At 37.3% G+C, this 25,488-nt stretch overlaps 1 pseudogene; it reads right to left on the reverse strand.

The window, feature by feature from the left end:
- Positions 1-9,019: 9,019 nt before the first annotated feature.
- LOC135212838 (dynein axonemal heavy chain 5-like) overlaps positions 9,020-25,488 on the reverse strand; it is a 92,525-nt pseudogene continuing 76,056 nt past the window's right edge.

The following is a 25,488-nucleotide window of genomic DNA, read 5'->3' on the forward strand; positions in this document are numbered from 1 at the left end:
CTTAAATAACGTCCTGTTAAAATTATGAAATAAAACACCCTCACTAGCAAACAGCTTATTTAAAATGATCTCGATGGTCTCTCCCACTGGGACGTTTGTGAATAGAGATTCCACGTCCAGGCTAACCATGATTAAGTCAGAAATCCTCTTTAATAATCTCATCTTTTGAAACTAGCAGAGTTTTTTTATTGAGTAAGAGTTTCTGCTTAAGGGTTCTAATATTGGAACAAGGTATTTGGCTATTCTATAATTTGCTGTATTCATAGAAGAAAGGATGGCCGCATTGGAGTCCCTGCGGCCCATTCTTTCTTCTATGAATACAGCAAATTATAGAATAGCCAAATACCTTGTTCCAATATTAGAACCCTTAAGCAGAAACTCTTACTCAATAAAAAACTCTGCTAGTTTCAAAGATGAGATTATTAAAGAGGATTCTGACTTAATCATGGTTAGCCTGGACGTGGAATCTCTATTCACAAACGTCCCCAGTGGAGAGACCATCGAGATCATTTTAAAATAAGCTGTTTGCTAGTGAGGGTGTTTTATTTCATAATTTTAACAGGACGTTATTTAAGCAATTTTTAGAATTGGCCGTGCTGGACACGGCCTTTATTTTTTTAATAACATTGTATATAGACAGGTGGAGGGGATGGCAATGGGTTCCCCTTTAGCGTCCGGTGTTCGCCAATATCTTTATGAGTTCTCTGGAAGAACAGGCGCTGGATAGTGCCCTCTTTCTTTCCACCCCTGTTTTTATAAACGTTAACGTCGATGACACGTTTGCTCTTTTCAAGCGTGATTTTAATGCCGACTCCTTTTTAGACTATGTTAACACCCAACACCCGAACATCAAATTCACCCTGGAGAAGGAATCTAACAATAAATTACCGTTCCTGGATGTTATTGTCTCTAGAAAAGAACAAGGGTTTTATACAGGGATTTATAGAAAAGATACTTTTACAGGTTTGGGCACGAATTTCTACAGCTTCTGTCATTCTAATTTTAAATTAAACTCCATTTCTACTTCTCCTCCACAGGGCCTTTACACACGCGTCCAGTTGGATGGCCTTCCACGAAGAGGTCGTAACTTTGGCGAACTACTTTAGTAATAACTGTTTTCCTCAAAGGGTGTTCTTCAGAGCCTTAAACAAGTTCTTAGACAAGAAAATGGAAAATGCCCACTGTTATCCATACTGTGCCGAAAATGAAAATGTTGCAACGTTCCCTTACTTATATGATGATTTTTTTAGGAAAAAGTGTCTAAATTTAATTCAGAGAGAATTGCCTGCCTTAAATCTAAAATTGATTCCCAAAAATCCTTGCACCATCGGGTCCTTTTTCAAGCTCAAGGACAAAGTTAGTCCGTTGTTTACGTCCAGCGTTGTTTATAAGTATACTTGCCCCAGGTGTAACCAGGGGACTTTACGTTGGATGTACCAAACGACTGCTAAGGGTACGCATAGACGCCCATAGAGGAATTAGTTTTAGAACTGGAAGCAGACTGTCCAACCCAGAGCAATCCAATATAATGGAATCATTCCAAAAATTATGCAAAAACATACATAGATAACAAAGAGATTTTCAGATAATAGGTACAAACGCAGGAAACACAATGACCTAACAACCCTAGAGTCCATAATGATAAAATTAACTGTCCCATCATTAAACACCCAAACCTCATCTACACATTGTTCATTGCTTAACGGCCCTATTTGTCTTGTCGTTGCCTTACTGTACGTGTGTGCCTTGTTTATTATTATTGTAACTTTGTTTCAACAGTTTCCTTTCAACTCCCGTCTGGGTAGGTCATTTTCGTGCCAATGGTGTTGTGTTTTTTTTGTCGTTTTTTGCTTTTATATATGTATATTTTTTAAATGAGTTAACATTTTAAATAAGTGATTTTAGTTATATTTTTATATTTTTTATTATAAGTGTTTTTATGATTAATTATTAAGAATCAACTCGCTGTATTTCAGCCTTGAAAATGCAACAATGTAGTTGTGAAACGTCGGCATCAGCAATAAACCTTCAATTATATCGAATGCCTTTCCTGGAAGCCTACAAGTATATATATATATATATATATATATATATATATATATATGCATATATATATATATATCTATATATATATATATATATATATATATAATATATATATATATATATATATATATAGGTATGAAGACAGGAGCAATTACTCAAGGATAAACATATTGGAGTAGGGAGACGCGTTCTGTCTTTTATCCATTTATTTAGCGCCGACGTTTCGTATCAGCTTGATTACATTTTGCCAGGCTGAAACGATTACACATCAAATTGCGTAATAAGCAAAAAGATACACACAATTTTATCAACACTATAATTAAAAAACATTTATTTTTAATAAATTTAGAATAAAAACAGAATAAAACCAGAAACACAGAATACCAGTGAAAGGGCTAGGAGCGAATACAGAGAAACAAATTAATTAAATAATTATAATAGTAATAGAAATATATATATATATATATATATATTCAATATATAAAATCATAATCATAATAACATTAACAATAATAGAACGAACAAGACACATACCCACAGCGGTAGCGTAAGGAGAACTGACACGAAACATTGTTATGGAGGGGAGTGTAAACAAAGCAACAGGCAATAAACAGTTGGGTGGAAGACGACTGGTGGTTAAGAGAAGGTACAGTTAGCTTAATCTGATTCAAGGGTGGTTAGTTCGTCTATATGTCGGGTTCTTCCTACAATACTAAAGTGACTGGCATCTATGTGTGTTTTGCAACTTTTACTGTGATTTCTTATGTTAGATTGTTCTGGATTTGATAGTCGACGACCCGTTCTATAGCTAATTCCTTGATGAGAGGAAATTCGGACTTTTAGCAGCCTCCTGGTGCAACCGAGGTTTTTTTTTAATTTGATGTTGGTAAACATCGTGTGTATCAATTTACTTATACGCAATTGATGTGTATCGTTTCAGCCTGGAAAATGTATCAAGCTGATACGAAACGTCGGCGCTAAATAAATGGATAAAAGACAGAACGCGTCTCCCTACTCCAATATGTTTATCCTTGAGTAATTGCTCCTGTCTTCATACTTCTATGCTGGATTGACCTGCTGGACTACGATTCGCTGGCACCATGACTTTCGGAAGCTTCCTCTTTGCCGCCCTGTTTCTCCTCCGCCTTCGTTCCCGAGGAGTGGAGGATTTCCACTCGCTAATACAAACGAGATACGATCTACAACTTTTAGCCAACTGCCGTTCCTTGGAGAAACACACCAAGAAGTACAACAACATCAACCTCGACCTCAACTTTTTGAGATATTGTCAATTCAATAATATAGTTCCTATGTTTATAAAGTTCCAAGCTTACAAAGCCTCCCTGTACAGCTCTGAGTTTTACACTGATGCTACTAGGAACCTCCTTGAGCTGGAAATACGTTCAAAGACCAAGGAACTTCATCGCGCACATGACCAAGTAACGAGATTCAGGACTGGTGTAATCAATTCGCTGTCATTATTGGACTCTATCATTTTTAACCATTTATTTAATAAGCATTTTTCCTCCTTTGTTCGGACCGTTGAAGATAGACATTTCACAAAACTTCGAAATTTAGGCATTGCCTTTCCTTTATTTAATAATAAAATTCCTTCTGTGTTAAATTTTTCCAAACGAATACTTTCGAAGAGAGAGGAATTCCTACAGTCCTTATAGGGTTAGACTTTTACCTCCCCAACTACCGCTCAAATTACCAGCAATTCTTTTTGCCTCTCGAGGTGATTTTTCAGAAAATAATAAAACTTCCCTTTTGCAAAAACATAGAGTTTTTAAGATCACAATTCTCAGCCCTCGCCCACAGCTCTTTTAATAATCTTAAAACTAAATGGGCTCCTTTTTTTTAATACCAAGAATGATTATTTCATTTAGAAAAACCTAGCCAAAGATAAAAATGTAATAATTACTCGTCCAGACAAAGGTAAAGGTATACAGTTATCCTTGACAGACATGACTACATACAAAAAATGAATGACCTTTTAAACAACTCTTCAAATATACCAAAGTTGGTGACCCAGACCTTTACATATTCACTAAACCCGAAGATAAAATCAACAGATTTCTTAGAACACTAAAACAAACCAAAGCAATAGATGAAAATACGTATCAGGACCTTTTTGTAACGGGATCTACATATGGACTTATGTACAGACTGCCAAAGATACACAAAGAAGGAATTCCTTTGAGACCTATCCTTTCTTCCATTAACACTGCTGGCTATAAACTCGCCAAATTTTTTGTCACTTTACTCCAACCACTGACTCACAACAAATATACATTAATAAACTTCGCCTACTTTAAAAGAATGGACATTATATCACGCAGGACTCAGATCTGTACATGGCGAGCTTTGACGGGGAATCTCTGTTTACAAATGTTCCCGTTGTCGAGACTATCAACATCATTTTAGACAGGCTATTTCCCACTGACGATTGCTTGTTCAACAATTTTGATATAACTCAATTCAAGTTGCTTTTAGAATTAGCCGTGTTGGACACGCCTTTTGTTTTTAATAATACGGTTTTTAAGCAGACTGAGGGGATGGCTATGGGAAGCCCTCTGGGTCCTACTTTTGCTAACATATTTATGTGCTCCCTGGAGGAGCGAGCTCTAGATGTATGGCCCCCTAATTTCCGCCCGCTCTTTTATAGACCCTACATAGATGACACGTTTGTCTTGTTCAGATGTAATTACCATGCTGATACCTTTCTTGAGTATTTAAATAACCAACACCATAACATTAGATTTACGGTTGAAACAGAAACACAGAATTCCCTTCCGTTCCTTGATGTGAGGATATCCAAGGACGAGTCTGGCTTTCATACTGGTATTTATAGAAAGAGCATGTTACTGGCTGGGCAGGACCAATTTTTATAGCTCATGTTTTTTTAACTTTAAAATGAATTCCGTGTCAACTCTCCTCCATAGAGCCATTAATCTGACATCAAGCTGGTCTACCTTTCATACTGAAGTGACTTTCCTTGCTGATGACTTTAAGGATAATTATTTCCCTCCAGCAATTTTTCATAGATCCCTTAATAAGCTACTTAATCTGAAATTTAATTCACCCCAAATAGTCCATAGTGTCCCCAAGCTCCGTATGTTTGCTAGATTTCCCTTTCTCCATAATAATAAATTTAGGAAAAAACGCATCAACCTATTCAATGAGCAATTCCCTGCCCTTAATTTAAAACTAATTCCCATAAACCCCCGAACTATCGGCTCACTCTTCCAAGTTAAGTATAAGATCAGCCCCCTGGTTGCCTCCGGTGTATTATTATTATTATATATATATCATTACTATTATTATTTTTCTAATTAATTTGTTTCTCTGTATTTGCTCCTAGCCCTTTCACTGCTATTCTGTCTTTCTGTTTTTACTCTGTTTTTATTCTTAATTTATTAAAAGGTTTTTAATTTTGGTGTTGGTAAACATTGTGTGTATCTTTTTACTTATACGCGCAATTGCGGTGGGTCAAATCGTTTCAGCCTGGAAAATTGTATCAAGCTGGTACGAAACATCGGCGCTAATAAATGGATGAAAGACAGAACGGCGTCTCCCTACTCCAATATGTCTTATATATATATATATTATATATATATATATATATATATATATATATATATATATATATATATATATATCATATATATAATATATATATATATCTAGTATATTTATATATTATATTATATATATATATATATATATATATATATATATATATATATATATATATATATAAATCATTACTCCTCAGAGACTTGCAGTGAATCTAGATATTTATGTTTGACAGCCTTTTTTTTTCACAGTTACTCAACATTCATCTCCAGGAATATGGGATGAAGGAAAACAAAGACGTGAAGGTTGGAGGACATGACTATCAGAAGTTGGTGCCCCTTCGTCTCGAACACGTGCAAGGAATTTTTCTAATGGCCTTTGGCGGATGGCTTTTGTCCTTATTAGCCTTTTCAAAAGAAATGTTGTTTCGGTTAAATTCAAACATGACTGTCAAGAAATAAAAGCCTGTTGGCTATCGTGCGAAATGTGGCAAGTTTAAAAACAATACAGCCCATGGCAAATCGCCTATGGTTCGGGTTCTAGCCTTTAGCCTTTTTTCCTCCCTTCGCTCGATTCTCCTGTGGTGCAATCTGCTTACGTCATATGTGTGAAATATATTAAAATGAAGATAACCACCTTGTTTGCAACCGAAGAAATTGAAACGCACGGAAAATGAAGGTTACATAATATGGAAAATAATAATGAAGTTTTTAATGTCCTTCCTATTAAGGAACTAACTTCATGCACAGATATTATTATTATTTTATTGACTAAATATCTTAACAGTCATACAAAGCTAGAGGAATACATTGTCATTATTTACATTATATAAAATAATCTTGCACAAGACAGACTAACTTTGAATAAATATTCAAAGTCCACAAAAAGATAAAATATACATAAATCAATAAACAGCCGAACTCAATTCAAAACACAATACCACTTCCAAAGCATACTATAGTTACCTCTTAAAGTAATTTAATATCTTATATATGTTACGCAAAATGTGGATAATTGCCAAATGTGTACATTTTGCGAGAAAGTTGCAAAATGTACACATTTGGAGATCTAATTCTTTCCCAGAAAACCAAAACCGACAGGTACATGAGAGTTGTTCTTCTCTGGTAGCTGGGCTATTACTAAAGTTCCTTGTGGCAACTATGTTTAACATATATTAACTTTAATCCGTGGGTATCTGTATCAATATTTGGTTCATTTATTTGATTTAATTGCCATTCCATTAGTTGTCTTGGAATTAGAAATGGAAGGTGTTTGCTTTAAAATTTGTAATGATTTAGCTTTAAAAACAAATCTTTTTGAGACACTTGTGACAATTTCTTTGTGCACCCAGCACGTGGCACTTAACAATGTTGAGTTAGTGTACAGTTGTGTGAACTTAGTTCATTATCAGTAGGGCTTCAATTATTCCTGAAAGGAAATCCATTTGTTATCATGGTACATAATTTATTTTTGTAATAATATCTCAAAGATCATCATTTATGTTCAACCCCTAACCTATGTGGTAGAAGTTTAGCCCTTAAGGCCTTACTATCGGCTCATATCATCAGAACCTAGAACATTAAGAAGTCGTAAAATTTGCGACAGTCATTATGACTGCTGTCAGTGTTCTTGTGTTCTCGTGATGCCGACATATGTGGTGCACTGGTGATGATTAATGAAATTTTTTATGTAATGTGATGAACTTTTGTGCTACATAAAGTAGATGTCAATAACTCTGAGAGGTTGGTTGCCCTCATGTTGTGGGCTGCACTTCTCTGAGCGCACTGGAGGAGAGCAGGTCCAGACAAGCCATAAAGCCTTGCACCTCACCCGTCCGAACTTCCTAATGCTGTCGTACGGCCAGAATTTTTTCTGGTGCAGAGAATGTCGCGAAAAACAGACTGGATCTTCTTTTCCCTCGACAATCCTTCACAATGTTCAGGATTGGCACATAGAATAAGAATACAGGCCGCCAGGCTTGCAGTTTTCTTGCCATGTAAATATGAGTGGAAAATATTCCTGGTGCAGAAATTAGTATTGTGAACTGATTTGTACAAATTTATGAATCTGTCAGTTTAGTATATCGGATTGAATTATTGATAACTTATCCAATGTAGAACTTTTGATGAAAATGTGAGGTGAAGACCGGGATTGCAGAGGTAGATCGGCCCCTTTCCCAGGGTAGCCGAAATAGAGGTAAGAAACATTGAGCTCACGTCGTCTCTCCCACAGTGAAGATTCGTTTGATATCAAGAGTAATTTCATTGAATCATTGCTAAAAGGAGAATGTAAAAACACTTTTGGGTTGATTGTAAAGTTTCTTGTGATCTTGATTGTGAGCCTCATGGTCAGTTCAATGTTGTATTTTTATTTTTAGAGTTTATTTCTTAAATAAAATTGTAAATCCTGCAGTATTTTTTTGGACCTTCCTTTGTATACCGACGTTTGTAGGTTTTGCCCTTCAGTCCAGATCATCACAGTCCCATACCATCCCACGACATAGAATTCACCCCTTGGCGGAGGGAAAATTTCCGACAGCAGCCTTCAGTAGAAATTGTTTTTGGTTTGTGAATATTGGTAATTTAAAGGTTAATATATGCCAGTTCCCTCTGATTGATCGACGTCCATTATAAATAAAGAAAATGAAAAAACGTAGCTGATTCAGACTTTTCTATGGGTCCTTAACAAAATACCTTTTCATTTACAGCGGATTAATCAGTCTGCAGTCAGGTTTGAAATTAAGTTTGCGTTTTTCTTCATTTATTTGAATGATGATGCATAGTGCTGTGCAACATTTAGTAAGGAAGAGGCCAATAATTAGTAAATGAGTTCTTCAAAAAGAGACAATTAATTTTATTATTATAAGAGATATTGTTATTATTACAGTTGTTTCAATTATTCATTGAAACTTCGATAATTTTAATTTCTTTGGTTAAAATAAATTATCTGCATTTTCTCTGATTTATTACTATAATCTGGTTACATAATTAGAATGCATAATCTCTGTCAATCTAATAACACACACACACACACACACACACACACACACACACACACACACATATATATATATATTATATATATATATATATCATATATATATATATATATATATATATATAAAGCTATAAGTCACGAAGGAAAGATAAACACTGGAGTACAGATGCTCTATAAAGGAAACTCGACTGAAAACTCAAAAATCTTATTGATAGCAGTGGTTGGACTAATTGTGCACCGTCATGAATGTGTTGTAAACCTATCGCAGCTACTCCAGTGTTTATCTTTCCTTCGTGGCTTATAGCTTTATATATATATATATATATATATATATATATATATATATATATATATACTATTATATATATATATAATTTTTAGTTATCGCTGTGAGAATTCATTTGATGTCACAGAGCAGGGCAACACCTCTCAATGTCCAGTGAGAAGGCAAGAAATCTGTGGTTTCTAAATCAATGGATCCTATGTAAGTGGCGTCTGTCCGTTGAGGCCTTGCGGTACATGGACACTCATACAAGGTTGGATTCTTCCCACTTGTAGTATTGACTGCGTACAGATATATGACGGCATTGATTCATATAATACCTGCAAAGAGAAGGAATAGTTAAGCAGTCCAGATTATAGTTAATTCAGGGAGGGAGATACACTACCATGGTTTTCTTAGTTACTCTGTTCTAAGAGTTACAAAGTTTTAGATAATTTATAAGTTCGCCAAATATTATTTCAAATTCTTATCTTGTTCACCATCAGGCATGCTGTGGCATCAGATAAAAAAAGAAAAATAAATTTTAAAAAATTATGCCTATCCTGATAGTATCCCTACTACAGGGACATGCTTACTTTCATTGTCATTGAGTACCACCATACATTTAAAATTTTGAGGTAGAAAACCAGTTTGAGTGATTAGGACGAAGATACAGTAGAATAAGGAATAGTATTTTTGATAGATTAAAATGACTTCGATTATATATGTGTCCCATGAGCGTGTAAACACCTTGCTTTATATTATACTAAATCAGTAGTTACGTAGGAGGAAATATGCATCGCCATAGTATTCCAGTCCAATTAGGATTCTACAGGTTGGTTATAATTAATGGTTACTTCAAAGATCAAATATTATTATTAGTAGAGGGATCCCAAATCTGGGTCAGAAAAAGTGATTGGTTGTGACAGATAACTTGTATCACTTATAAAACATCATTGACACGGTAAACATTTGTCACACGGAGACTGGGTAACTTGTTGCATAAAGGGTAAAGAAGGTGGAGAGAGGATATAGAGAATGCGCACATTTTCTTTATTCTTATTTTATATAATAACCCTTTCTCCACCCTACATTTTGATTTGTTAAGTTGCATTTGCCTTCTCATACGCATCACTGAAACTCCAGAAATTCAGATGTTTTCTTGAGACCTAATGTTTAGAGCAGATTGTCATCCTTTTAGTGCATGTTCACGCTAGGAAATTCACCAGTCATACGCCTTAGGATATTCCAAAATCATGAAAGAAACTGTATTGGTTTTCTCTACTGCTCCTTCCTGAGATTGCGCCAATATGTGCCAGTTTTAATGATGTGATGAAACCTACCTGGGTTGAGTAAACCTATTAAAAAGCATGTCTTATTTCTAGAATTGGAGAACCCGTTTTAGCTAAAAAAAAATCATTGTTTATATATTATATTTACGTTTAAAACACAGGTGACAACGTTTTCGCTAAAACCTTGGCCCATTTATGAAGTGTTTCTGTATGCTATTACAGTCAATCATTATTTCGGGTACTGAATTTAGCAATACTTACTTAAGTCTCAAATATTCCTTACCTCTACTTTGTGAGGCAGTTAATAAATGCTCGAGGTAATATTTGTTCACTGATACAGGATCCTGTCATCAAAACTGGATACCATCTGTGGGAGATGCTTTAAAGTACCATCTCCACACAGCAGAAAAAACACTTTCCAGTTCACGGAATCATTCATCTGAAGCAAATATTAGAATTCTTTTCTCGTCGTAAATTCTACTACCACACTGTAAAATAGGTTAAACATCTTTTAAAATCTACATAGAAATAATTTAACCTCTTGTGAAGACTTCCAGTTAGCTAATGAGCATGAAACTCCCGATTAACTCGGTGTTTAACGTTTTGCATTTTCATGAAATTTATGCACAATATTATATAATCAATACTTATGTTCGATGCTTCAGTGTCTTGAACTTTCACATAAATTACTACTTGAAATCTTTGTTTTTGCAAGAAAAAAAAGGAAGCCTTGTATAGCCTCCCAGGCATCAGGTAGCCGTATAAAAGAATGAGTGGTTCACACATTTATTCTACTTTCTATCTATAAAAGAAAACAGAAAAATAAAGATTTATCGACAAAGTTTTCAAAGAAAATTTTCCAGACTAAGTTGTCTGAGACGGAGTTTTCTGGCTACGCTATCTACATATCTGTTGACAATGAATAATAGATGCAAAATGAACCTTACGTTAACAGGAGAAGGAAGATACTACTTTCTCCCCTCGACATACGAATGAAGTAACGAAGGATATTCATAAGAAATGGGCTTCCTTTATGGATAATGGTATTCTTATCTATCACTGCAGACAACGCTGCATAAGTGATATAAGAAAAACATGTCTTTCTAATGCGCTGTGATATGGTCATGAATATTTACAAGCAAGATCTTTTTTGACTGAAGGTCCCAAATTAGACTGCCACAATGCTTGATAGCGCGAACGCATGTTCAAGCTGTCTGAAGGGGTTGTGCGAACAGCGTTATGGAAAACAAGCCACTCACACTGGTGATGCCAAAAGCATAACTCAGCTTGTGAGAAGGGAAGCCGTGGAGAATTATAAATGAAAAATTAATTTTCTCCGCACGTTTGCTGGGTGTAGTTTCTGTCATAGCAGTGCATGTTAGAATCACATTCGTCTTTCCACGGAGATGTTATCTTTGCTCAAAAACCCTAGATTCAGTTGTAAATGAAAGATAACACTTCCATAACACAAAATGTATTCTCCTCAATATCAGCATTTGCAGTAACTAAATGATTTATGCCCGACTTGAACATTGGCAATTCAAGACCACGCACGTCGTAACGGCCGAAAATTGCCTCATTACGAAGCCATAACGAACGAGTCGCCAACAATCGCCATGAGTCATAATTACGTCGCCGAGTTTGGCAACGTGCATCAAGTGATGGCGAATGCTCACCACCACCCAGCACATATACAGCCAAGTGGCGACAACTGCAATTCGTCACCATTTGTCATAATTAGATTGCACAAATCATAACTTGTAATTGCGTCATGCGCCCCATCATTTAAAAACATCCACCATCACTTGGCGTATATCACCAAACTCGGTGATGCGGTTACAATTCATGGCGATTTGGTTGTAACTGCATCGTAATGGCGGCATAACACGGCGGTTGTGACGTGTGCGGTCTTGAATTGTAAACACTGTAATTTCCCCCGACAATGAATTTCATTGTTCTTGTACTCCACATTGTAAGATAACATCTTTCTACTTTTGCTATACAAATTTTTTAAAAGGACAAAATTAATAATAGATACAAATAGAAAAGAATATAAATATAAAGCTTTTTCGTGAAATGGAACATGGTCTACTCTCTGCATACACGAAATAATAATCTTACAAGGACAAAAATAATCCATTACCATCTAATGCTGAAGTGGATAACAAAATCATTTGTTTTAATTTAACCATTTCTTCTCCATTCCCACTCCAATCCCTAAGCTAAGAGGTGAATAGTACCTTCTACTCCTGACAGGTTCTACCTATCTTCACTCTTTCCTCCATATCATCTCAATCTCGACTATCTTACCATATCAGTAATCTTTACAACCTTCATTTTCAGTCTCTCACAAAGTGAGATCCCAAAATCCCCTAGTATCATCATTAATACTTGCCCCTTCTTATGTTCCCCCTTCTCTGTAATGTCCAGGTTTCTGAACCCAGCCCAGGTCAGATTACAGTGCAGCAAACCCTCAGTTTTAGTACATTTGACATTCTTTTGTCACACACCACTCCATTCACTTACATTCTATTTCCCCAACATTTATTACATTTCAGTATTGATATAGAAGATAAGTAAAATCTATAAATTTGTGGAGCCTTATCATATTCTTCTCTTTTTCTCAATGGTAAATATTCACAAGCCTTTTTTTACTTACCACTGCCAATAGCAGAGCAATTATAAATCTCTAATTTTGGTTAATTATTTACCAGGTGGAATAATATCAATAAATGTTTAAGGAATTCTATAAACAGTTCAGAACTCAATTAAGGAGGAAAAGAAACTCATTTGTATAAGTATCAATACCTTAGCCCTTGACTCAATAAGACGACACTGCTTTCGATCCCAAGAAGCCCCTTCCAAGAAGAGGCCATAAATATAAACTCCCTCTGGTGGGTGTTCGTGGATTTCTTCTCTATTAAAACGAGTCACCAGGTTCTGCAGAATCACGCAGTCGAGAGACCAGCCCTTGTGTTGACGAGTTACTTCCTGCCAACCAAAACAGACATTTATTTTAGGATACATAACTAACTCACACTGAGGAGACTCTCCATGCAGAGCAAATATCTGCCTGAGAGTATTGGTAAATTTATATACCCATATTCAAGAGTTTTTAATGTTTCTACAAAAAATATAGAAATCTCACCAGGAAAAGAAGGGCATTGGTTAAAAAATATTCGTGATGGGTTTCATTACCAAATTTGTAAAGCTTTTGCAACAGTGCATGTAATCACTTAGTAGACAAAACAAAGTAAAGAGAAGAGTAACATTGAACAGTTTACAGCAAAAACCAGGGATATGATGAATCCTATAGATTAAAGTTTGATTTTCTAGAATGTGTCTTGAACGTCTCAAAATTCTTCATGAGGATGCTTGCCTAAAAGTTCACAGAACCTTACAATTTTCTATCCTCCTATCTGTGTTATGTTCCTGTATGTTACTGTTGCATTGGTTGTCTGGGTGGATCAACCAGTAAGTAACCAGCACTAAAAGAAATGCCATAATGCTCTGGAGATCAAATCTAGAGTGACCTTTAAGGGCCAACTAGATGTTCAGTCATTAACAAGGCTGGTAGTACGGTTCAGGATGTTTTTCCCGTACTTCGTCCATGGCTATAATAACGTTCCTTCAATTATTATCCTTACCATATGGTACGGAAAAAATAATATGCCATAATTCCGTACTTTTACTATACTATAAGCAAACTCAATCTACGCCAGCAAAATGCCCTCTTTATGAAAATTTCAATGTTAACAGGTGTAAATTAGCAAATGGACTTTATATGTACATGTGTATATATTCAGTTGTCGGAATAATAATAATAATAATAATAATAATAATAATAATAATAATAATAATAATAATGGTGATGATGTTGATAATGATATTAAAAATAACAGAAATCATATCAATGCTTATGATTAAATTAGTAATAACTACTACCAGTAATGTCTAATTACAATAGAACTACTACTGCTACTACTAACAATAATAATAATGGTGATAATGATATCAGTAAATAGAAAAACGTGTTACTTCAAGAATTATGCACATACATGTGCATGTTAATTAAGGAATTCTAGACATACACACATATATACTTGGTATGTTACAAATTGAAATGCTAAGTACCTTAGTGATCTATTGTGCAGTCACTGATGCGGTCAAATATGCAGTAGTAGCGATTCATCCAAGCTAAAGGTACAGTACGGTACGGAATTTTGCCCATTTCCTTACATGAATTGTACCGCACCGTTACTTTACTTACTTACTTTATCTTCCCGCCACTGGCCAGTGGCATAAGGCTGATACAGTTCCTCTCCATCTGTCTCTATCCCGAGCCATTTCCCTCGCTTCCTCTAAGTTTTGGATCTCATCCTCAAGATCCCTGACAATTATGTCTATCCACCTCGTTCTTGGTCTACCAGCGGTCTTCTTCCTATTTGTACTGTTCTCAGTGCTCTCCTGGGGTCTCTATTCCCATCCATCCTCTCAACATGTCCAAACCATTTCAGCCTTCCCCTCTTCAACCTGGTACTGACTGGCCTTTGCCTCAATCTCACCCTGATGTCTTCATTTCTAAAATGATCAACCCATTTAATGCCAAGTATCCTTCTCAGCAGCTTCATCTCAAAAGCATCCAACCTTTTCTCCTCTGTTCTGGTCCGTGCCCAGGTGGACGAGCCATACATCAGGACTGGTAGTACTACTGCATTGAATATTCTCATCTTAGTTCTCAAGCTGATTTCATGCCTTGACCAAACTTTTTTTCTCAGAACCTCAAAAGCTCTTGCTGCTCCTAGTTTTCTTCTTTGTATATCTTCAATTTGCCTCCCGTCTGCTGTTACCACACTTCCCAAGTAAACAAACTTCTCAACTTGCTTGAGTTCCTGTCCTCTGATTGTCATATCCTCCATGTGCACCCAATCATCATCCTTACTCACAACCATGATCTCGCTCTTCTTTGTGCTGATGTTCAAGCCAAAATTCTGTCTCTGTCTCCATCCTCATTACCATACCTACCAGCACAGCCAACATATCAGCAAACCAACGCAACATCATCAGCAAGTCCAAATCCATAAAAACTTCTCCACCAATACTAGCCCCTCTGTTTTCATTCACCATCACTCTTCTCATTATATGGTCAATATATACATTAAACAAGGTGGGTGACATAACACATCCCTGTCTTAGCCCACTTCCAACTGGGAACCAGTCACTTTGTTGTCCATACCAGCTGTACACAGCTGCACACGCCTTGGTACCAGTTCTTTAGTATCCTTATCCCTTTCAGTGGTATACCATAGTGTTCTGCCACTCTCCACATTTCATCTCTCCTTACTGAATCATACGCTTTCTCCAAGTCTATAAAAGTACAGAATATTGGCTTTGCATACTCCCATCTCTTCTCAATTATCTGTCTTAAGGTGAAAATTTGATCCACTGTTGACCTTCCACTTCTAAAATCACACTGCTGTTCTCTAAGTTTCTCTTCTACTATAGGTCTTATTCTGTTAAGTATTACTCTCATGAATATCTTCCCTGGGACTGACAGTAAACTTATGCCCCGATAGTTACCACACTCCCTTTTGCTTCCCTTATTTTTATATATTGGTATCATAATTGCCTTTTTCCAATCACTTGGTACCACCTCTGTTTTCCAAACTATGCTAAAAACAACTCTTAATGCCTCTATCATCCTTCGTCCTCCTGCTTTTAGCATCTCTGCAGTTTTCCCGCACACGCCAGCAGTTTTTCCATTTTTTACAGATTTTAAGGCCTCTTTCACCTCTTCTGCACTAATGTCTTCTTCTTGTACCTCCAGAGCCTCGTTTAAATCTGCAATGCACTCATCCCTACCGGTTGTATCAACATTTAGGAGTCTTTCAAAATACCTTGCAAACAGATTCTTTTTCTCCATTTCGCCTGTGACCAATTTCCCATCTTCATCCAACATGCCATCACTCCCTCCAAATTTTTTCTGGCTTGCGTTCCTCAAGAATCTCACAGATGCAAACATAGCCCTGCTCTCGCCAATTTCCATAGCTACTTCAACTTCGGTAGCTCTTTCCAAAACATGTTTTGGTCATGCTTCATCCTATCACTTAGTTCTCTCAGCTTTCTATTTCTTGGTCTTTTTAGTTGTTGTTTCTTCTCTAAGTCTTGTTCATCGTCCATTTGAACTCTCAAACCTTTGTTGCTCTTCACTTAAAACTTTTGCTTCATTACTTAAACCAAGGTTTGCTGTTACTTCTCTTATAACCTAACACCTCTGTTGCTACTCTTAGTATCTGAACTTATATTGACCCAGGATTCCTCTGAATCCATATCCATATTTTCCATACCAATTAATACCATAAATTTGCCTCCTACCTTCACCTCATACTGTTGTTTAACTCTTTCATTTCTCAACTTATCCACATCAAATCATACCGTACTTTCATAAAATTTTCATACCGTAGTTCCGTACCATACATATAGACTAAATATCAGCCGTACTGTATCGTAATGCCAGCCTTGGTCATTAATGAGAAAATCCAGCGGTTGTATAGTCAATGATCAATCATCTCAGTGGAGACTGAGTAGCAATAGTGAGAAGGATCTTTGGTGCGAGTTTTTGGCTGTTTATATTGAATTACCAACATTCTGGAGGGTACAAAGTGAAACTTATAAGAATAGCTATAGAACCAATAGATTGGCCAAATTAGTCTCATTTCCAGGGATAGATATTTCAGTTTGGCCACAAAACTCTATTTTTTTTAAATTAGAGGCATAAATAGATCTTAAAAAATAACCATAATCCCCTACTACGGTCTCACTGTGTCTCTTCAGTCTACTGTATAATAGTTTAGCCACAATCTTCTATCCAACAGTTAAGAGACAAATGCCTCTATAATTTCCACATTCCGTTCTATCACCTTTCTTGTGAATTGGCACAAACAGCCCCTCCTCCCATTCTTCAGGCATTTCTTCCCTTCTCAAAATTCCAATCACAATTGTTGTCATTGCTTCTTGTATTTGTCTTCCTCCATACTTCAGTAGTTTTGCACTAATTTCGTCCAGGCCAGCATGCCTCATTCCTTGCCTTTGTTATATCCATCTCCTCTCTGCATTTTCCCTATTCTTTATCCATTTTAAGATTCTCATCTTCTTTGGGCTACCTCTCTGCATTCCTCATCAAACCATCGCCCTCCCCTCCGTGCCAACAGTTCTCTCTCTCTGCTGCTTCCAACTATGGGCTTTCTTGGTTCCAATTTACATCATCATCCAGCTCTAATACTGCAAATCTGTTCTCTGCTTCAACCTGATTTGCAATCTTGTTTCTTCTTCCTTCAGTTTCTCAGTACCTTTCTTAGATGTTTGCCCTCCATTCATTCTCTTCGTTGTTAATTTTATACGTATTTTTGCTGCCACCATGTAATGATCTGAATCACAATCCGCTCTCCGTACCGGTATGTTCTCACATCCTTCAGCGCAGATCTAAATTTCCTTTTCACTAAAATGTGATCAATCTGATTGGTTGTATTTCCATCAGGTGAAAGCCAAGTGCCCTTATGTTTTTTTTTGTGGAAGAGAGTGCCTCCTACTACTAAACTGTATTCTGTGGTAAGTGTTGATAGACTAATCCCATTGTCATTACCATTTTCATGTAAGCTATGTGCCTCCATAGTTCCTGTAAAAGCTGCTATTTCTTTACTTACTTTAGCATTCATATCTCCCAATATTATCAGCTTATCCTGCCCTGGTACTTTGTTTAAAACCTCCTGAACTTCACCAAACCGTCGATCTTTCGTATCTTCTTCACTGTCCTGGAACTGTGTAACGTTCTCTGAAGAATAAAAGCATCCTCTCCATCCTCCTCTAGGTTAGGGTCCATAACTGTTTCTAGTGTAGGCTGGACTTTTACCACTTCGTGTCTCCCATGTAGTAGGTGTATCATAAAATCCTTGTCGATGAATTGTATATTCGTCCATCTTCCAATTGGAGGAAACCGTAACTAACCACTCCTAATATGGCTGAACTTGAATAATCCGTGACTCCCATGCAAGTAGTTCCCGCACCCGCCCCGTAGAATTATCGTAGATCTCCGGTTAGCCCCAGAAATCATCCTGAGCCAACTCCACCCAGCCAGCAAAGATTTTCGGTGCTTATAGTAATCTGTGACCTCATAGCTCATGGTGAAGACCACATCTGGCACAGTAGATCCTAAGTTGTTTTCGTTGCCACCACTCGATATGAGTCTAGGAATTCTCTCAAGTCATTGTGTGTCCGTATTTCATCATGGTCAAATTCTAACTGACACCCTGACAAGTCTATGAAAGTCAATGTATTTCAGAAAGAAAATCCTACTTTCACACACGTATCTGTCATAAACTAACACACACCCAACCTCATAGTAAATTATATGGTCTCTATCCATCGACCCCTTTAAAATAATGGAAAACCTTTTATCACTAACTGGCAACTCAACAAATAGCCCATGCAATACTGTGTTCACCAACCTCGTAAGTCATATGGCTACCTGATAAACCAAAAGGCATCTGCGTAAACTTGAAATGCCCCTTAGGCAGTGAGAATGCGGTAGATTCCCAACTAACTTCACTAAGAGGGACCTGCAAAAACTTCTGCATAAGGTCTATTGAAGAATATATCCTAAGTCCCTCAATTTCCACAAAATAAGTCTGTTATGCAAGCGACCGGGAAATGGTCAGGAATTGTTTTCTTATTCAGTTTTCGGAAATCTACACATGCTCGAACTTAATGGTCCTTCCTGTTCCTTGATTTTGTGGGGTATACAGTACAAGGGAAGAAAAATGGGTTTGGTCCCCTCTTCTAAATTCACCTTATGTTCTAACACCTTAGTCATCCCTAACTAATCCCCTTTTAAAGCCACAATATCTCCAAATTCAGTTAACTTATCTTTAAAGATCTTCCTCCTTATTCACATTTCTGCCTCTGAAAACTCAGTTTCCCCCTCTACAATAGCCACTGAACCACTATCCCCACTCCAGTCCTGGAGGTCTACCACATAAGTATTCTCCTGATGCTTCCTAACTGTATCATTACAATTTAACAATTCCACCCTTGTAACATCTGTTGCTTACCAACACTGTGCTAATAACACCTTTTAGTTTATTGCTACCTTCAGTTATACACACCTCTTTGGGCATTTTCACTTCCCTTAACCTGACTTTCACCATAATCATTGTACCTGGATTAAGAATAACATCCTCTAAAACCCTTTTCAATACGACCATCATACACAGCACCCTCTTGTGACTGGTTATTTCACCCCATGTTCTACATTCACCTATATTTATATATGTATCACCCATACCATCAACTATAACCCGAATGTTAGTATCAGTATCACCACTGTTATCAATATCACCGCTATTAACCATACCATCATTATCATCATCATTATTATCCCTGATATCACCATTATAATCACCAATATCACCATTAAAATTACCAATATCGCCGCGAATATTACTGCCAGTATTACCGATATCACCAATATCCCCATATTAACTTCAGTATCATTATTTACCTCATTTCTACGTACACCCTCATATGGATTAGAGACACCTGGTATCCCAGCAGTTTTGCCAATATTGGTATGGACCGATATCCTGTGTCTCCTACATGCATGATGGCCCAACAAAAGTCTGTTGCCCAGCGCATCCCCTTTTATAACAAAAAATGGTTCTATTAACACCCGATCACCCAGAGTGAACCGCACTCTTACAAAACCAAAGGGCTTGCACATCACACACCATCTCTGTTGAGGGTTTCAAAGGGTATTGGGAGAACATGGACTGATATAGATTATGGTCCATTAAATTAACTGATGCTCTCGTATCAATAAAAATTGGGATCTTCACAGTGTGGCGGAATCACAATCAAGCAAAGAAAGCAAGCAAATCTCCATACAGTTACTTTAGTCGTACCATCAATGTTCCCCAAGCCACACTTCACCGACAGGACAATTGGTTTACAGACAGACACAAACAAAACCAAAACTCACATTCATGTACTCACCAGATGATCATCTTCAAGGCGAAAATCTGTGCTGTCAGATGGGTACAGCCGCCAAAATGCAACAACTGCCGGAAATCACAGCACAAAACAACCCAACAAGTACTACAGCCACACAACTCAACAACACAACAAATCTCTGCACACGATACCGCATACCGCAACATCAAACAACATCACTACAATTCCATACACAACTACTTACAAACAACAACAAGAAAACACAACAATCACCAACAACAACACTCAACAACTCACAAATACAACATACAACACCACACGAATTCACAAGCTCAACAACCTTCCAACACACAAGCACAATAAACTTCATATCACCAGCAAATCAAACAACTTCAGAAAACACACAATACAACTGACCATCCAATGCCAAGACCACTATCAGGGAAAACTGACAGTCTATCGCAGACTCTGATCATAGGCTGACTAACTGACTGACCCGGCAACCGCGCCAGCAGACAACCTAGAAAATCCTGCAACAAGCTAACCACTCGTTAAATATGCATCCACCACTTACGCTCTTTCTTTCTCTTACACACTACCATACAGCAGCACCATACACGAAGACAACTCATCAACACGTGAAAACATTTAAACTCTCAATTATTCCCGACGACTATAAACAACCCAACGACACTCTCACTTAGCTCTCTCTCTCTCTCTCTCTCTCTCTCTCTCTCTCTCTCCGTCCACAGTTACTTTAGTCGTACTGACTATCAATGTTCCCTCAACCACGCTTTCCCCTTTACGATACTATTTACTGACAGGACAAACAAAACTCTCAGATTCATGTACTCACCTGACATGACTGTCTTCAAGGTGAGAATCTGAGCTGCCCGCTGGGTACAGCCACTGAGACACAACAACTGCCGGAAATCACAGCACAAAACAACTCAACAAGTACTACAACAGCACAACAACTCAACAGCTCAACGAATCACTGTGCAGACAAATACCAACAACATCAAAACAACAGCACTACAAGTCCATACACAATTACTTACAAACAACATAAAAAACCACAACAACTCCCCCACAATAATGCTCAACAACTCACAACTACAATAACTCACATAAAACACCACAGGAATTCACAAGCACAATGCTAAGACCAACTGTCCATCAACAAACTCTCCATCACAGACTCTAATCATAGACTGACTGACTGACTGACCTGGCAACTGCTCCAGCAGACTAGATGATCACGCAACAAGTAAACCACTCATTAACTATCCATCCACCACTTACACTCTCTCTCTCTCTCTCTCTCTTGATAGCTCGTTCACTCACGCTCTTCAGAAATACACATACGCACTTTCACACAACCATACAGCAACACCAAACACGAACACGACACATCAACACAGGAAAACACTTAAACTCTCAATTATTCCTGACAACTACAAACAACCCAACGATGCTCTCACTTACTCACTTGCTTTGCTCTCTCTCTCTCTCTCTCTCTCTCTCTCTCTCTCTCTCTCTCTCTCTCTCTCTCTCATGCAACCCTCGAAGACGTTGTCAAATGTAACTACCATTTCATTCCTCCATAACATCCCCCACAGTACCATATGCAAATCATCTGTAACCTTTTTGTTGATCGTATTTCCAAAAATTTGGCCAGTCTCTTTGTTTCTTTGAGTGACCTGCTTGGGAAGTTCTTGTATTAGAACTCCCAGAGTTCTGAGCTGTAGGTTTTGCATGCCTCCATTTCTGGTTCGGACAAGACCACAAAAAGTGATCTACACTTTTGCATAAGCCACAATATTTGACTCTACATAGTTTTTTTGTGTGCCCTTGCTTATTACAACTGAAACAATGCAGCTGTTGCCCTGGATCCATAGATCCCTCTTATATTCCAATTTTGCACACAATCGGGGAGAAGGAAAACTTAAATCCCTTTGTATTCAATTCCTTGGATCGGCCCCATTAAAAAATGTGTTGTCCACATATAGGTTCAATCTTTTCATCAAAGCCATCTACAATGGTGTCTGGGACATTATGTAAAAGCTGACAAAAATGCAACAATCTGTACAAGTTATCAAAGGAGATCTTATTACCATTTGCCCATGGGGAACTTTTCAATTTCTGTATCCATTCTCCCTCTGTCAAAAAGCTGAGAGCTATGCTCACCCATGTTTTCTTTCTTATCTTTCTAATTTTGTAAAACCTCTCAGGTCTCTCACCATACCCCCTATCATTCGTTCTATAGGCTGTCCTTAGAAATGCTTGAAGTTCGGTCCATGACTGGTATTTTGTGTACTGAAAACTACAACAGTGATGTACCAAGTCCCCTCTATCGAAATCCAACAAGGCTTTTTCCTCTGTGAACAGCTCTGCATCAATTTTAATTCCTTTAACTCCTTCAATAAAAATATGCCCAGTGGCTGAAAAAGAATGCCATTAACAATACTCCAAAAAGGGTGACCTCCACTGCAACCTTAGTGACTTTATGCAACAGAGTGTGATCACTATTATCTGCTTCTGCCATTTTGTCTCTCTTACAGAAACCCTAAGTATTCAGGATTCGACCCAATCTCAATAACATCAATAATATTTCCCAAGTTTCCCTTACAAAACCACCAACAACAACAATAAATATACCAATCCCCAACACATAGATATATTCAAAGTAAATGTTTCTTGACTCTATGGGAAGAAAAACCACTCTTTCCGCTTCACAGTCAAGGTTAACAGCTGACTAATGTCTGGGTCATTGATGTAGTAAAAGAAAACTGGGGGGAGAGAAAGACAAAACTTCTGCACCATTGCTAACCAAGTATTTGCTGATTTTGTGATCCCAAACAGTAGACTAAGTAACCTGTACTCGAAGCAGAGGGATGTGGTCAGTAATTTCAACCTCTCTGAATCCGAGTTCATGGTTTTCCTGGGTTTCATCATGTACATGGGACTTATGCCTTTGCCCAGCATAGTGGACTACTGGGCTGTCAAGACGAGGGTGCCTCAAGTTGCTGATTGTATATGTCCAAGAACCATTTCAAGGCAATTACGGTAAAACAAACCTCCACTTCAGTGACAACGACCAAGCAGCAGGATCACAGGACTGGTTCTTGAAGGTGTGTTCCCTCTTCACTAAGGTTACCAGGGAGTTCTTGAATGTTGCAGAGACTCCTATGCAATCTATAGATGAGGTTATGGTTGCATACAAGGGTACCACGGTGGGTAAACTTTGTCAATATGTAGCCAAGAAACCGAAACAAGTGGGGCTTCAAACTCTTCCGCCGTTCCAGTGTGGATGGATTTATCCATGACATTCTCATGTACCAGGGGGTCACTACATTTCAGAGCCACCACACATCATTGTCTGAAGAGGGGGAGAAGTTGCCAGTCACTAACAAGTTTGTTATTGCCTTGGTCAAGACCCTCAAGGACCCAGAGAACTCCACTGTGTATGCCGACAACTACTTCACAAGTTTATATTTTTTGTACATTGGTTGAGTACTTGAGGTCACAGTATAGTTGCTGGTATGTGGGCACTGCTAGGGACAACAGAGTTGGCTATCTACCCCTGCAGTCTGTCAAGGACATGACCAAGAACTTGGTACCCAGGAGCACACTTGACTATATCTCTTCTGATGGCATCCTGGTCGCCAGGTGGAGGGACAAACAGCATTGCCACAATCTTATCCACTGATGTTGGTGTGGAGCCTGTTTGTGAAGTGGAGAGGTATGCCAAGGAAACGAAGAAGAAGGTTCCTGTGCAATGTCCAAATATTATCAACAAGTACAACAGTTGCATGGGTGGCATTGACAAGAGCGACATGTTGGTCCACCTCTACAAGACCCGTTCAAAGCAAAGCAGTACTACATGAGGCTATTTGCTTACATACTGGACTTGATTATCTGCAATGCCTGGATCCTTATACAAGAGACTGTTTGGCATTGCAGTGCAAGCCTATGCCCCTCAAGGAGTTCCGCCTTAAAATCTGTTTTTGGCTGGTCAGCTTCAAGACCCCCATCAGCAAGGTAACCAGGGCTTCCCTTGGAACAAGAGATGTGCCTAAACCTAAGCGGGGCCAATCTGCAATTGTGCGTTCCCTAGAGTCCCGCCAGGATGCCACCTCTCTGCATATGCCAAACAGCCATGTGGAACGAAACGGCCAAAACAATGTAAGTTTTGTTCAGGGAAGGGCCACATTCGCAGATCCCGTTGGGTGTGCGAAGACTGCAAGGTTGCATTGTGTCTCAGTGATGTGAGAAATTGTTTTTCATTATTCCACAAGGTAGGCCAGTAATTGTAAATACATTGTAAATATCAGTAATTGTAAGTGTTTTTTTAAAATTCATTGCATTTTTTAATGTCATAATCGCCTGACAGCAACTGGGTCAAATGCACAACTGCACTCACATCTTTGAAGTCCAACAGTTTTTTGCTTTTCTGCCTAATGACCTGTGAAATTTTCTAATGTCTTAAAGTTTCCCAAAGCACTTGCGACCGTGTTGCTACACATTCCATCTGTTGGCGATAAAGTCCGTTGAACCTGGATTTCAATTACTAACATTTCCAGTGCCTTTAACACACGCACACACATTTATATATAATATTATATATATTTATATATAATATATCAGTATACATAATATAATATATATTTTATATAATATATATTATAATATATATGTATATATCATATATATATGATATATATATATATTATACATATATATATATATATCTATTATATATTATCTATATATATATATATTATATATATATAGTATATATATATATGAATATATATGTAATATATATATATATATATATATATATATATATATATATATATATATATATAATATATATATATATATATATATAGTATATATATATATATATATTATATGTATATATATATTTATATATATATATATAATATAATGAATATATATATATATATATATATATATATATATATATATATATATATATGTGTGTGTGTGTGCTAAGAGAGTTTGACACTCCCAAGGGAACTCACCTTTCAAGATCAAGTATATGTATATATATATATATATAATATATATATATATATTATTATATATATATGTGTGTGTGTTGGTGGGGTGGTGTGGGTGTGGGGTGGGTGTTGTTGTGTGTTGTGCGCTTGTGTGTGGTTGCTAAGGAGAGTTGGACACTCCCAAGGGAACTCACCTTTCAAGATCGAGTAAACTTCCCAATAAACTTAATTTCCTTCTGTCATTTAAGTTTGGTAGCAGCAACATGCTATCGCC

The sequence above is a fragment of the Macrobrachium nipponense genome, chromosome 41 (genome assembly GCF_015104395.2).
Source record: "Macrobrachium nipponense isolate FS-2020 chromosome 41, ASM1510439v2, whole genome shotgun sequence".
NCBI lineage: Eukaryota > Metazoa > Arthropoda > Malacostraca > Decapoda > Palaemonidae > Macrobrachium > Macrobrachium nipponense.